The sequence below is a fragment of the Oncorhynchus masou genome, chromosome 28, assembly GCF_036934945.1.
Source record: "Oncorhynchus masou masou isolate Uvic2021 chromosome 28, UVic_Omas_1.1, whole genome shotgun sequence".
Lineage (NCBI taxonomy): Eukaryota > Metazoa > Chordata > Actinopteri > Salmoniformes > Salmonidae > Oncorhynchus > Oncorhynchus masou.
The window spans coordinates 61,674,066-61,689,198 of record NC_088239.1 but is presented as its reverse complement, the minus strand read 5'-3'; the positions used below and the strand labels follow the sequence as shown (position 1 = coordinate 61,689,198).

Genomic DNA, 15,133 nt, shown 5'->3' with positions numbered 1-15,133 from the left:
ATGGCATACTAGGAAGTCTTTCATAGGTGGCACTTCGAATAAGCTAGGGAAGTCAATTTAAATAAATTTGCCAAAATAATATAATTACTCTGGCCTATACAGGAAAACAAAATACTTCAAAATACTTCACCAGAAAGCATGACTGAGCCACAGAGGAATCGAGGATCATTTTTCTTTAGAGCTATCGATTATTTGAAATCACCAGCTTGTAGGCCTACTGTATGCCTATTTTGGGAACGCGTGGCAATAGGCCTAGCTGATTATTAAGTTGCGTCTGTTAGTTAAAAGCATTTCAAATAAGTGTGAAGATAGTGTCTTGAGTATAATTCAAAATTGAGTCAAAAGAAGGGGAGGGGTGTGTGGCGAAGACATAGGCAAGTCTATCAATGTGTCCATACGGCGGAACCTGGTGCTCTCGCATTAGTTGAATTTGAACTTTACAATTTTTACAATTTTAATTCAGATTTTTATGATTAATCTCGCGACAATGATTTTGAAAAACTAAAACATTTTTATTGAAATCAAAATGTGCATATGAAAATCATAACTGGCATGTAGATTGGTAGTAATGTTAGGATAAATTGTAAGCTTCCCCAAACTTCCCCAAATTCACTCACTGCCTATGAAGTCTTTATAAAATAATTGCCTCCATGTTTCTATGGTCGGATTTGCCTATAAGCTACTTTGAAGCAAGGTAAGATATGTCTCATAATATGAATTAAAACATTCAGGTTTCAAACAATTAAGTAGGGCTATGTTTTCAAAATGCATACTGCCTTCAGCTCACATTGTAAAGTGGTGGTGACGCATTGATAGCCTGTTGCCTGCACTTGAATGGTGAATGGGAGGCGTGCTTCAATTACCAGTTGAGAAATCAAAATAGTAGGCGTAGCTCTTTTTAATCGTGCACCAAAACAGGTTTTAACATGTAATTGCATTTAGAATTGGGATGGGCTTATACATGCACATGTTTTACTCCAGCATCAAGCAGCTGAGGAGTTGCAGGAGAAATCCCACTCAACATAGGTTCTGTATGCTGTGCACATGTGATAGTTTTGTTGGATGAATAAGATGATGACTAACAAAATACACATAGGCCAATTTAACTCCACTAATTAACCTATAGACCGATAAGCATGACGATCAAATGTATTTCAATAAATGAATAAAAAGCATTATTTTGCAATGGGATTTCTTTCCTCCCGGGCATTTTGGCCGGTAACAGTTTTATTGATAGTCTTTTATTTATTGCCAGCTAACCCTGGTGTGTACATGTATGTGTGGAAAAGGTGGCTATGAACAGATAACCAAAGTATAAAAGTATAAACGTATCTGCGGCCCACAATGAGTGTGTGTGTTTGTGCTTCCCTGTGTTTGAGCTTGCATATGTGTGTGTGTGTGTGTGTCTGTGTGTTTCCAGTAAATGCACACTACTCGCACCTAACACTGATGACTAGAGAGATAAATCTCCAGAGAGTTAATCATGTCTGGCTCTAATGAGAGTTCTGACCTCCTCTATGAAACAGTCATATCCACTCAAGCATTTTCTCCTTCATCTCTGAGCATGCAGTCAGAGCTAGTTTGGGTTTAAATGGGCTTTTGATCAGCGTTGAGTGATAAATTACTTGGATCGATAGCCAGGAACCCCCCCCCCCCCTTCTATTGACAACACTCCACATATTCCATTAGTCAAATTGCTTCGTGCTGACACCACAATTCTACCGATGATATGTGCCTCCCCGTCCATGGAATTATTAGAGTTCAGTGCTCCAAACTGCAAAAACTTTCTGGCTAAGTTTTAGGGACTCTAACTTGCACTAGAAACACATCAAGTTACGTTTTTTAAAATCAAAATGTACAACTCCTCCTACCTCGTAAAATAACAAAATTAATCAGATTCAAACCAACTACCCCGAATGAACAAAACTATAAAGTGAGTCGCCTGGACTACACTAATCAGTGTGTGTGTGTCTGTGAGTGTGTCTGTGTGTGCACGTGCGTAAGTGTATGTTTAACATCTCAAATCCTGGAGTGTGAAAGAGAAAAGTGACACTTCTGAAAGCATTGATTCTGCGAAGGAGGCAGCTGTAAGCAGTGTGTTTGCACCTTAACAGTTCTGTCAAACCAAACACCAAAGCACTCTGACTTCTTGCTTGCTTAACTCAGCAGCTAGCTGAAAACTCATCACTCTGACCACATGTGGACATTCACCCACAGCCACTGGCCCAGAGACTCTGTTTACTGTCTGATTTATGGAAGCCAATCTAACACATCTGATAGCTGCAAAAGCTACTAGGGAAAAAACTGAAATGGGGAAATTTGCCATCTATAGCAGCTGATTTAGAAAAATGAAGACATCAGTATTTCAGTCGTCTGCTGACTGGAGATTGGAGAGAATGTAAGATTGTGGGCCGAGGGGTTTTGCTATGATTCGGGGCGGTTCTGCTGAGCTGGTAGGTCCTGTGTCGCCCAATAGTCCAACTGCCACCACACTCCCCAGTTTTTTAATGGATAGGATTCAGTAGAATAACGCATTCGGTGAACTATGAGTGCCTGTTATATAAGTCTAAGCCTTTTCATACTGTACACTGGCTTGGGCATTCATCATTCTGCCTCTAAGAGACTCCTAATACCCAAAGAGAGAGATGGTAAGAGAGAGATGGAGAGAGGACAGTGCTCAGTACTGAGAGAACAGACCCTAAAGGAGGACAACACGTCATCAGAGAGAAAACAGAGTGAGGGATTAAGGAAAGAGGTAATAAGAGAAAGGGAAAGAGAGTGAGGGGGCGAGAGAAAAAGGAAAGTGAAAGCATAGTGAGAGAGACAGATAAAACAATGTGTATTTATTAAGGATCCCCAAGGCAGCAGCTACTCTTGCTGAGGTCCAGCAACATTAAGGCAGTTACAGTTGAAGTCGGAAGTTTACATGTACCTTAACCAAATACTTTTAAACTCAGTTTTTCACAAATCCTGACATTTAACCTGTCACGACTTCCACAGAAGTCTGTCCCTCTCCTTGTTCGTTCGGCGGTCGACGTCACCGGCCTTCTAGCCATCGCGATCCACTTTTCATTTTCCATTTGTTTTGTCTTTGTTTTACACACCTGGTTTCAATTCCCCAATTACATGTTTATTATTTAACCCTCTGTCTTCCCCATGGTTTTTGTGCTTGATTGTTTTATGTATGTTCGGTCCGTTATTGTGGGCTCGGTATACAGACATGTTATTGGAATATTTGAGTAAAGTTACTCTTGCTACTCATCTCTGCTGTCCTGCGCCTGACTCCTCTGCACCAGCTACACCCAGACCATTACATAATCCTAGTAAAAATGTACTGTCATAGTTCAGTTAGGATCACCACTTTATTTTAAGAATGTGATATGTCAGAATAATAGTAGAGAGAATGATTTATTTCAGCTTTTATTTCTTTCATCACATTCCCAGTGGGTCAAAAGTGCACATACACTCAATTAGTATTTGGAAGCATTGCCTTTAAATTGTTAAACTTGGGTCAAACGTTTCGGGTAGCCTTCCACAAGCTTCCCACAATAGGTTAGGTGAATTTTTGCCCATTCCTCCCGACACAGCTGGAGTAATTGAGTCAGGTTTGTAGGCCTCCTTTCACGCAGACGCTTTTTCAGTTCTGCCCACAAATATTCTGTATGATTGCGGTCAGTGCTTTGTGATGGCCACTCCAATATCTTGACTTTGTTGTCTTTAAGCCATTTTGCCACAACTTTGGAAGTTTGCTTGGGGTCATTGTCCATTTGGAAGACCCATTTGCAACCAAGCTTTAACTTCCTGCCTGACTGATGTCTTGAGATGTTGCTTCAATATATCCACATAATTTTCTGACCTCATGATGCCATCTATTCTGTGAAGTGCAGCAGTCCCTCCTGCAGAAAAGCACCCCCACAACATGATGCTGCCACCCCCATGCTTCACGTTTGAGATGCTGTTCTTCGGCTTGCAAGCCGCCCCCTTTTTCCTCCAAACATAACGATGGTCAAAACAGTTCTATTTTTGTTTCATCAGTCCAGATGACATTTCTCCAAAAAGTATGATCTTTGTCCCCATGTGCAATTGCAAACCGTAGTCTGGCTTTTTTGTGGCAGGTTTGGAGCAGTGGCGTCTTCCTTGCTGAGCGGCATTTCAAGTTATGTCGATATAGGACTCGTTTTACTGTGGATATAGATACTTTTGTACCTGTTTCCTTCAGCATCTTCACAAGGTCCTTTGCTGTTGTTCTGGGATTGATTTGACCTTTCGCATCTCTAGGAGACACAATGCGTCTTCCTGAACGGTTTGACGGCTGCGTGGTCCCATGGTGTTTATACTTGCGTACTATTGTTTGTACAGATGAACATGGTACCTTCAGTCATTTGGAAATTGCTCCCAAGGATGAACCAGAATTGTGGAGGTCTACAATTGTTTTTCTGAGGTCTGAGGTTTCTTTTGATTTTCCTATGATGTCAAGCAAAGAGGTACTGAGTTTGAAGATAGGCCTTGAAATAAATCCACAGGTACACCTTCTATTGACTCAAATTATGTCAATTAGCCTATCAGAAGCTTATTTATTCCTTGCCACCCATTCTGAAACTAACTGCAGCTCTTTGTTAAGTGTTTCAGTGATTTCACTCGCTGTAGTAGCTTACGTGTATAGTGTTGGGTCACCTGCATACATAGACTCACTTATTTTACTCAAAGCCAATGGCATGTCACTGCCCTGGGGACTTCCTGATTCTACCTGGATGATGTTGGAGAGGCTTCCATTAAATAACACCCTCTGTGTTCTGTTAGACAGGTAACTCTTTATCCACAATATAGCAGGGGGTGTAAAGCCATAACACATACGTTTTTCCATTGGCAGACTATGATCAATAATGTCAAAAGCAGCACTGAAGTCTAACAAAACAGCTCCTTTTTATCATCAATTTCTCTCAGTCATTTGTGTAAGTGCTGTGCTTGTTGAATGGCCTTCCCTGTAAGCGTGCTGAAAGTCTGTTGTCAATTTGTTTACAGTAAAATAGCATTGTATCAGATCAAACACAATTTTTTCCCCAAAAGTTAACTAAGGGTTGGTACCAGGCTGATTGGTGCTATTTGAGCCAATAAAGGGGGCTTTACTATTCTTGGGTAGCAGAATTACTTTTGCTTCACTTCAGGCCAGAAGGCACACACTTTCTAGAAGGCTTATATAGACAACAATAATTTGTTCACCTCTTCCACACTTACTTTACAGAATTCAAAATATTTCATAATGAGATCAGTTATACTTGGATGTGTAGTGTCAGTGCTTGTTAGTGGCATGCCATGCCTAAGTTTGCTAATCTTCCCAATAAAAACAATCATTAAAGTAATTGGCAATATCAGTGGGCTTTGTGATGAATGAGCCATCTTATTAAATTAATGATGAAGCTGAGTTTGCCTTTTTGCACAAAATTTCATTTAAGGTGCTCCAAAGATTATTACTATCATACTTTACACCATTTATCTTTGTTTCAAAGTAAAGTTTCTTATTCTTTTCATTCATTTTAGTCACATGATTTGTCAATTTGCAGTATGTTTGCCAATCAGATGTGCAGCCATTACGTTTGCCATTCCTTTTGCCTCATCCCTCTCAACCATACAATTGTTCAATTCCTCATCAATCCACAGGGATTTATCCAATTTTACAGTCATCATCATAATGGGTGCATGCTTATTAGTAACTGCAATAAGCAATTTCATAAATGTGTCAAGTTTAGCCTTTGGTTGCTCCACAGACCAACAAATATTATTTACATCAGCAACATAGGAATCACCACAAAACTTATTGTGTGATCTCTTACACACTATTAGGCCCAGCCTTCGGAACTTTGGTTTTCCTAGATATGGATACTATATTGTGATTACTATATCAAATAGCTTTAAATACTGCTTTAAAGCAAATTTCTGCAGAACTAGTAAAGATATGATCCATACATTAGGACTCTATAATCCAAAATGGCGTAGCAGTCAGACGTCTTTGTCTTTGTCTTGTCTCATTCCATGTGTATATATCTTTTTCTTCACGTTCTTTTTAATATGTTTCCTAAACCTCAACTTCAAAATACTCTCCGGCAACCCGCCTCACTCAATGTGGTGTGGATCTGTTTTTTTCCCCCTAAAGTATTTCCATTTACCTCCGAACTGGAATACCTCAACTGAAGCTAGCTAGCTAACTAGCTACAAGCTATCAGTCAGCTAACCACTGCTAGAGGTCATCAGCTAACCTTTAGCTTGGAAAGCTCTCGCCAGTTCATACAATGCGTTTCAAACCAGAGCATATCGGACCTATTTTTCTCTCCATATCCCCAAATTCCTACCACAAACTCTGAACCTTTTCATCTGGATCATCACAGCTAGCTAACCGCAACCCGGGTTGACAACTCCTAGCTAATGTTTCCGTCCTAGAGCTAGCACCAACTAGCCTGGGGCTAGCCCATGCTAGACCCATCTCCTGGCTCACTCCTGGGCTACAATATCTGGACCCCTTCTACTGTCGGTACGAGGCACGAAACACCACCAATCCTCTACGACTGGAATACCGACATAATCTGCCCGAGGATTCCAACAGGCCCCTCAGGCGCGATGCCCGCTTGACGTCCCACTCTGCTAACCTGCTAGGCCAGCTACTTAGAGCTACTTGGAACCCTACTAACTCCACGACTGGTCTATCGACGTCACCGCACCAAGAGGCAAAAAAACACTTACCCCCCTTCGCGACGTCCCCATAGGCTAACTTGCTAGCCCCGGTCTGCGAACTGCTGGCTTGCCTGCCCCGGGCTGCTAAATGCTAGCCCCTACTAACTGCTTGCTTGCTAACCCGGTCTGCTAACTGCTAACTCGTTTAGCCCCGGCCAACTAACTGTTAGTAACATTTTCCACCAAGAGGCAAAAAAACACTTACCCCCCTTCGCAACGTCCCCATAGGCTAACTTGCTAGCCCCGGTCTGCGAACTGCTGGCTTGCCTGCCCCGGGCTGCTAACTGCTAGCCCCTACTAACTGCTTGCTTGCTAACCCGGTCTGCTAACTGCTAACTCGTTTAGCCCCGGCCAACTAACTGTTAGCGTGTTAGCATTGGCCTGCTAACTGTCTGAATCGCCGTGTCCCCAGTCAGCCCAACCACTCACTGGACCCATATGTTCACTTGTCTACGCATGCCTCTCTCTAATATCAATATGCCTCGTCCATTACTGTCCTGGTTAGTGATTACTGTCTTATTTCACTGTAGAGCCTCTAGCCCTGCTAAATATGCCTTAACCAACCATGTTGTTCCACCTCCTACATATGCGATGACATCACCTGGTTTAAACGTCTCTAGAGACTATATCTCTCTCATCATTACTCAATGCCTAGGTTTACCTCCAATGTACTCACATCCTACCTTACCTTTGACTATACACTATGCCTTGAATCTATGCTATCGTGCCCAGAAACCTGCTCCTTTTACTCTCTGTTCCGAACGTGCTAGACGGCCAGTTCGTATAGCATTTAGCCATACACTTATCCTACTTCTCCTCTGTTCCTCTGGTGATGTAGAGGTTAATCCAGGTCCTGCAGTGCCTAGCCCCACCCCCACTCCCCAGGTGCTCTCATTTGTTGACTTCTGTAACCGTAAAAGCCTTGGTTTCATGCATGTTAACATTAGAAGCCTACTTCTTAAGTTTGATTTACTCACTGCTTTAGCAAACTCTGCCAACCCGGATGTCTTAGCCGTGTCTGAATCCTGGCTTAGGGAAAACACCAAAAACCCTGAAATCTCAGTCGCTAACTGTAACATTTTCCGCCAAGATAGGACTGCCAAAGAGAGGGGGGGGGGGGTGTTGCAATCTACTGCAAAGATAGCCTGTAGAGTTCTGTATTACTATACAAGTCTGTACCCAAACAATTCAAGCTTCTACTTCTAAAAATTCACATTTCAGAAACAAGTTTCCACTTGCTATAGACCTCCCTCTGCCCCCAGCTGTGCCCTCGATACCATATGTGAATTGATTGCCCCCATTTATCTTCTGAGTTCGTGCTGCTATAGGTGACCTAAACTGGGACATGCTTAACACCCCGGCCATCCTACAATCCAAACTTGATGCCCTCAATCTCACACAAATGATCAATGAACCTACCAGGTACAACACCAAATCCGTAAACACGGGAACCCTCATAGATGTCATCCAAACTAACTCGCCCTCCAAATACACCTCTGCTGTTTTCAATCAAGATCTCATCGATCACTGCCTCATTGCCTGCATCCGTAATGGGTCTGCGACCAAACAACCACCCCTCATCACTGTCAAACGCTCCCTAAAACACTTCTGCGAGCAGGCATTTCTAATGGACTTGGCCGGGATATCCTGGAATGACATTGACCTCATCCCGTCAGTAGATGATGCCTAGCTATTCTTTAAAAGTGCCTTCCTCACCATCTTAAATAAGAATGCCCCATTCAGAAAATGTAGAACTAGGAATAGATATAGTCCTTGGTTCACTCCAGACCTGTCTGCCCTTGACCAGCACAAAAACATCATGTGGTGCAACTTTTCAGGGAAGTTAGGAACAAATATACACAGGCATTTGTCGTGTCTTTGGCTATGCCGGATTAAGTGATATGACATGCTATTCTATAAAATAATTTATGCGTCATCAATATTACCTGATTGAGCTAATCATGTAAATGTAATTAACTAGAGAGTCGGGCACCACAAAATAATATTTATAGAGCTGTTATCTTCCAAATGAACTCTTAAAGAACGAGTAATATTTGACATCAATAGTAGTCAATATTAATCGTCATCTTAATTCAGTCTCATCTGAAAGTTGTAAATTCTTGGTTATCTGCACAAACCCTGGCTAACAAGTTGAACCAGCGATACAAAATTGGGTTTAATTATTTATTTACTAAATACCTAACTAATCACACAGGATTACCCATACACATAATTAAATCATAACTTGATTACAAATTACGTCATAAAGGAAAACGTCTCTAGCGGGCGGAACATATATGACAGCTTGTTACACAAAAGAAAAGGGGCTGGGTTTGAGTGAAAGAGCGGGAAGACTGAGGAACAAAGGGCGAAGCTGTGCTATCGTAAATACAGTATCTTATGCATTCTAAATTACCACCCATTTGGAAAAGGAAAATGCAATAAATATTTACTCTGAGCTGTGCTTCGGTTTGTGGTAGATGGAAGGCCGTGTTGCCCAAACGAGTCCCTCGTCCTTTGAAGAATGTCTCTGCTGGTAAATTGAATACGATGTAGTAATGTCATTGTGTTGAAGACGGGATACTCTGTCTGTTCCTTCCTAACCCTCGTTTGCAGCGGCTGTTGCTAACTCAAAGGCTATGAGGTATCACTTCTGTAGTGAATAGGAGTTCAAAGTTCATACCATTCGCAACCAAAGCTCACACTGATGTTGGCTTCGTTCTGTAGTTATTATCTGAACCATTCGTCCTCACGTCCTTGGAACAGGAGGTTACATTGTCGTCAAGGCTTTATATAGGAAGGGAGAGGAGGGTGTGTCTGAAAAGTTTTATAACCCATATCCCTTCACAGGGGCGGAACACTGATTGAGCAGAGCCCTATCTTATGAAAACCCAAATCTTATACAGTGCCTTGCGAATGTATTTTGTATCCAAATCAGGCTTTAAACTTCTTCACAACAGTATCTCGGACCTGCCTGGTGTGTTCCTTGTTCTTCATGATGCTCTCTGCGCTTTTAACGGACCTCTGAGACTATCACAGTGCAGGTGCATTTATACGGAGATTTGATTACACACAGGTGGATTGTATTTATCATCATTAGTCATTTAGGTCAACATTGGATCATTCAGAGATCCTCACTGAACTTCTGGAGAGAGTTTGCTGCACTGAAAGTAAAGGGGCTGAATTATTTTGCACGCCCAATTTTTCAGTTTTTGATTTGTTAAAAAAGTTTGAAATATTCAATAAATGTCGTTCCACTTCATGATTGTGTCCCACTTGTTGTTGATTCTTCACAAAAAAATACAGTTTTATATCTTTATGTTTGAAGCCTGAAATGTGGCAAAAGGTCGCAAAGTTCAAGGGGGCCGAATACTTTCGCAAGGCACTGTATTTTAGAAGCGAAAATCACATTTCATCCCATCACAAATAATTTCATATTCAAACATTTAAATTGAACAACAATTCCATGTGAATCCGATAACTCTGATGTGTAGACTTTCCACTGTAGAGTTTATGTCATCTTATCATTGATGAGAATGTCTCAGATGACAACCGAACTGACATCATTTTCATGAAGTATCACCGCATATGTTCAATTGGTCGCATTACCAGAATATAGTTCATTTCCCCCCACCTTCTGATGTTCCCAGAATCTCTATGTTAACCAAGCGTTTGCAAATGTAACATCAGTAGGGTAGAGAGAGGAAAAAGAGGGGAAGAGGTATTTATGACCGTCATAAACCTACCCCCCAGGCCAACGTCATGACATAGTTAGGAAAGCTAAGGCTAGCTTTTTCAAACAGAAATTTGCATCCTATATTACTAACTCAAAAATGTTCTGGGACACTGTTAAGTCCATGGAGAATAAGATCACCTCCTCCCAGTTGCCCACTGCTCTGAGGCTAAGAATCACTGTCACCACCGATAAATCCACTATAATTGAGAATTTCCATAAGCATTTCTCTACGGCTGGCCATGCTTTCCACCTGGCTACCCCTACCCCGGTCAACTGCCCGGCACCCTCCACAGCCACCCGCCAAAGCCTCCACCATTTCTCCTTTACGCAAATCCAGATAGCTGATGTTCTGAAAGAGCTGCAAAATCTGGACCCCTACAAATCAGCCGGGATAGAAAATCTGGACCCTCTCTTTCTAAAATTATCTGCTGAAATTGTCGCACCCCTATTACTACCCCATTGAACCTCTCTTTCGTATCGTCTAAGATTCCCAAAGATTGGAAAGCTTCTATACCCACCACTCTATACCCAAACTGCTACAGACCTATATCTATCCTACCCTGTCTTTCTAAGGTCTTCGAAAGCCAAGTTAACAAACAGATTACGACTATTTCGAATCCCACCGTACCTTCTCCGCTATGCAATCTGGTTTCAGAGCTGGTCATGGGTGCACCTCAGCCACGCTCAAGGTCCTAAACAACATCATAACCGCCATCGATAAGAGACATTACTGTGCAGTCGTATTCATCGACCTGGCCAAGGCCTCTGTCAATCACCATATTCTTTTTGGCAGACTCGACAGCCTTGGTTTCTCAAATGATTGCCTCGCCTGGTTTACCAACTACTTCTCTGACAGAGTTCAGTGTGTCAAATCGGAGGGCCTGTTGTCCGGACCTCTGGCAGTCTCTATGGGGGTGCCACAGGGTTCAATCCTCGGGCCGACTCTCTACTCTGTATACATCAATGATGTTGGTCTTGTTGCTGGTAATTCTCTGGTACACCTCTACGCAGACGACACCGTTCTGTATACTTCTGGCCCCTCTTTGGACACTGTGATAACTAACCTCCAGACGAACTTCAATGCCATACAACTCTCCTCCCGTGGCCTCCAACTGCTCTTAAACGCAAGTAAAACGAAATGCATGCTATTCAACCGATCACTGCCTGCACCTGCTATCGCATCCAGCATCACTACTCTGGACGGCTCTGACTTAGAATACGTGGACAACTACAAATATCTAGGTGTCTGGTTAGACTGTAAACTCTCCTTCCAGACTCACATTAAGCATCTCCAATCCAAAATTAAATCTAGAATTGGCTACCTATATCGCAACAAAGCATCCTTCACTCATGCTGCCAAACATACCCTCACAAGACTGACCATCCTACCGATCCTCTACTTGGGTGATGTCATCTATAAAATTGCCTCTAACACTCTACTCAAAAAACTGGATGCAGTCTATCACAATGCCATCCATTTTGTCACCAAAGCCCCATACACTACCCACCATTGCGACCTGTACGCTCTCATTGGTTGGCCCTCACTTCATACTCGTCGCCAAACCCACTGGCTACTGGTTATCTACAAACCTCTGCTAGGTAAAGCCCCGCCTTATCTCAGCTCACTGGTCACCATAGCAGCACCCACTCCAGCAGGTATATCTCACTGGTCAACCCCAAAGCCAATTCCTCCTTTGGTTGTCTTTCCTTCCAGTTCTCTGCTGAAAATGACTGGAACGAACTGCAAAAATCTCTGAAGCTGGAGACTCATATCTCCCTCACTAGCTTTAAGCACCAGCTGTCAGAGCAGCTCAGAGATCACTGCACCTGCACATACAGTGCCTTGCGAAAGTATTCGGCCCCCTTGAACTTTGCAACCTTTTGCCACATTTCAGGCTTCAAACACAAGGATATAAAACTGTATTTTTTTGTGAAGAATCAACAACAAGTGGGACACAATCATGAAGTGGAACGACATTTATTGGATATTTCAAACTTTTTTAACAAATCAAAAACTGAAAAATTGGGCATGCAAAATTATTCAGCCCCCTTAAGTTAATACATTTTAGCGCCACCTTTTGCTGCGATTACAGTTGTAAGTCGCTTGGGGTATGTCTCTATCAGTTTTGCACATCGAGAGACTGAAATTTTTTCCCATTCCTCCTTGCAAAACAGCTCGAGCTCAGTGAGGTTGGATGGAGAGCATTTGTGAACAGCAGTTTTCAGTTCTTTCCACAGATTCTCGATTGGATTCAGGTCTGGACTTTGACTTGGCCATTCTAAAACCTGGATATGTTTATTTTTGAACCATTCCATTGTAGATTTTGCTTTATGTTTTGGATCATTGTCTTGTTGGAAGACACATTTCCGTCCCAGTCTCAGGTCTTTTGCAGACTCCATCAGGTTTTCTTCCAGAATGGTCCTATATTTGGCTCCATCCATCTTCCCATCAATTTTAACCATCTTCCCTGTCCCTGCTGAAGAAAAGCAGGCCCAAACCATGATGCTGCCACCACCATGTTTGACAGTGGGTATGGTGTGTTCAGGGTGATGAGCTGTGTTGCTTTTACGCCAAACATAACGTTTTGCATTGTTGCCAAAAAGTTCAATTTTGGTTTCATCTGACCAGAGCACCTTCTTCCACATGTTTGGTGTGTCTCCCAGGTGGCTTGTTGCAAACTTTAAACAACACCTTTTATGGATATCTTTAAGAAATGGCTTTCTTCTTGCCACTCTTCCATAAAGGCCAGATTTGTGCAATATACGACTGATTGTTGTCCTATGGACAGAGTCTCCCACCTCAGCTGTAGATCTCTGCAGTTCATCCAGAGTGATCATGGGCCTCTTGGCTGCATCTCTGATCAGTCTTCTCCTTGTACGAGCTGAAAGTTTAGAGGGACGGCCAAGGCCTTGGTAGACTTGCAGTGGTCTGAAACTCCTTCCATTTCAATATTATCGCTTGCACAGTGCTCCTTGGGATGTTTAAAGCTTGGGAAATCTTTTTGTATCCAAATCCGGCTTTAAACTTCTTCACAACAGTATCTCGGACCTGCCTGGTGTGTTCCTTGTTCTTCATGATGCTCTCTGCGCTTTTAACGGACCTCTGTAAACAGCCCATCTTATCTACCTACCTCATCCCCATACAGTATTTATTTATCTTGCTCCTTAGCACCCCAGTATCTCTACTTGCACATTCATCTTCTGCACATCTACCATTCCAGTGTTTAATTGCTATATTGTAATTACTTCGCCACCATGGCCTATTTATTGCCTTAACTCCCTTATCTGACCTAATTTGCACTCACTGTATATATACTTTTTGTTGTTCTCAACTAGCCTACCTGGTTAAATAAAGGTGGAATAAAACAAATATAACAAATAAACATGTTGATGATTTCATTCCTGTGCTGTCAAATCAAATCAAATTTTATTGGTCACATACGCATGGTAAGCAGATGTAATTGCAAGTGTAGTGAAATGCTTGTCCTTCTAGTTTTGACAGTGCAGCAATATCTAACAAGTAATCTAACAATTCCACAGCAACTACTGAATACACCCAAATCTAAGTAAAGGGATAGAATAAGAATATGCACATATAAATATATGGATGGGCCATGACCGACCGGCATAGACGAGATAGATTATATAAAATATAGTATATAATTTTTTTTTTAAATGAGCTGGCTCACACCCAGAATAATAGTTTGTGTGGAGGTGTTGACTAACGGCGAATAAACTATAAACTATCAAAATAAAGAAAGTCGCACACTCCATGTATAATCTTCCAGCAATCTACCAACGTTGGTAAATACCCATTAAATTGCTGGGAGATTATACATGGAGTGTGCGACTTTCTTTATTTTGATAGTTAATAAAATATAATATGTACATCTGGGACAAGATATGTAAAGTGGCATTAATAAAGTGATTAGTGATCCATTTGTTAGAGTGGCCTGATGGCTGTTAAACAGTCTGATGGCCATGAGATAGAATATATTTTTCAGTCTCTCAGTCCCAGCTTTGATGCAACTGTACTGACCTCGCCTTCTGGATGATAGTGGGGTGAACAGGCAGTGGCTCAGGTGGTTGTTGTCCTTGATGATCTTTTTGGCCTTCCTGTGACATTGGGTACTGTAGGTGTCCTGGAGGACAGGTAGTCTCCCCAGGTGATGTGTTTTGCAGACCGCACCACCCTCTGGTGAGCCCTGCAGTTGTAGGCGGTGCAGTTGCTGTACCAGGCGATGATACAGCCCGACCGGATGCTCTCAATTGTGCATCTGTAGAGCTTTGTCAGGGTTTTAGGAGAAAAGCCAGATTTTTTTTCACCTCCTGTGGTTGAAGAGGCGCTGTTGCACCTTCTTCACCACACTGTCTGTGTGGATGGACCATTTCAGTTTGTTCGTGATGTGTATGCCGAGGAACTTGAAACTTTCCACCTTCTCCACTGGTGTCCCGTCAATGTGGATAGGGGGGTACTCCCTCTGCTGTTTCTTGAAGTCCACAATCATCTCCTTTGTTTTGTTGACGTTGAGTGAGAGGTTGTTTTCCTTACACCACACTCCGAGTTCCCTCATCTCCTCCCTATAGGCTGTCTCATCTTCGTTGGTGATCAAGCCTACTGCTGTTGTGTCATCTGCAAACCTGATGATCGAGTTAGAGGCGTGCATCGCC

At 42.3% G+C, this 15,133-nt stretch overlaps 1 protein-coding gene across 3 annotated transcripts in view; it reads right to left on the bottom strand.

Annotated features, from left to right (window-relative positions):
* LOC135518027 (matrix metalloproteinase-17-like) overlaps window positions 1-15,133 on the bottom strand; it is a 113,241-nt gene that overhangs the window by 56,627 nt on the left and 41,481 nt on the right. The window lies entirely within an intron of this gene.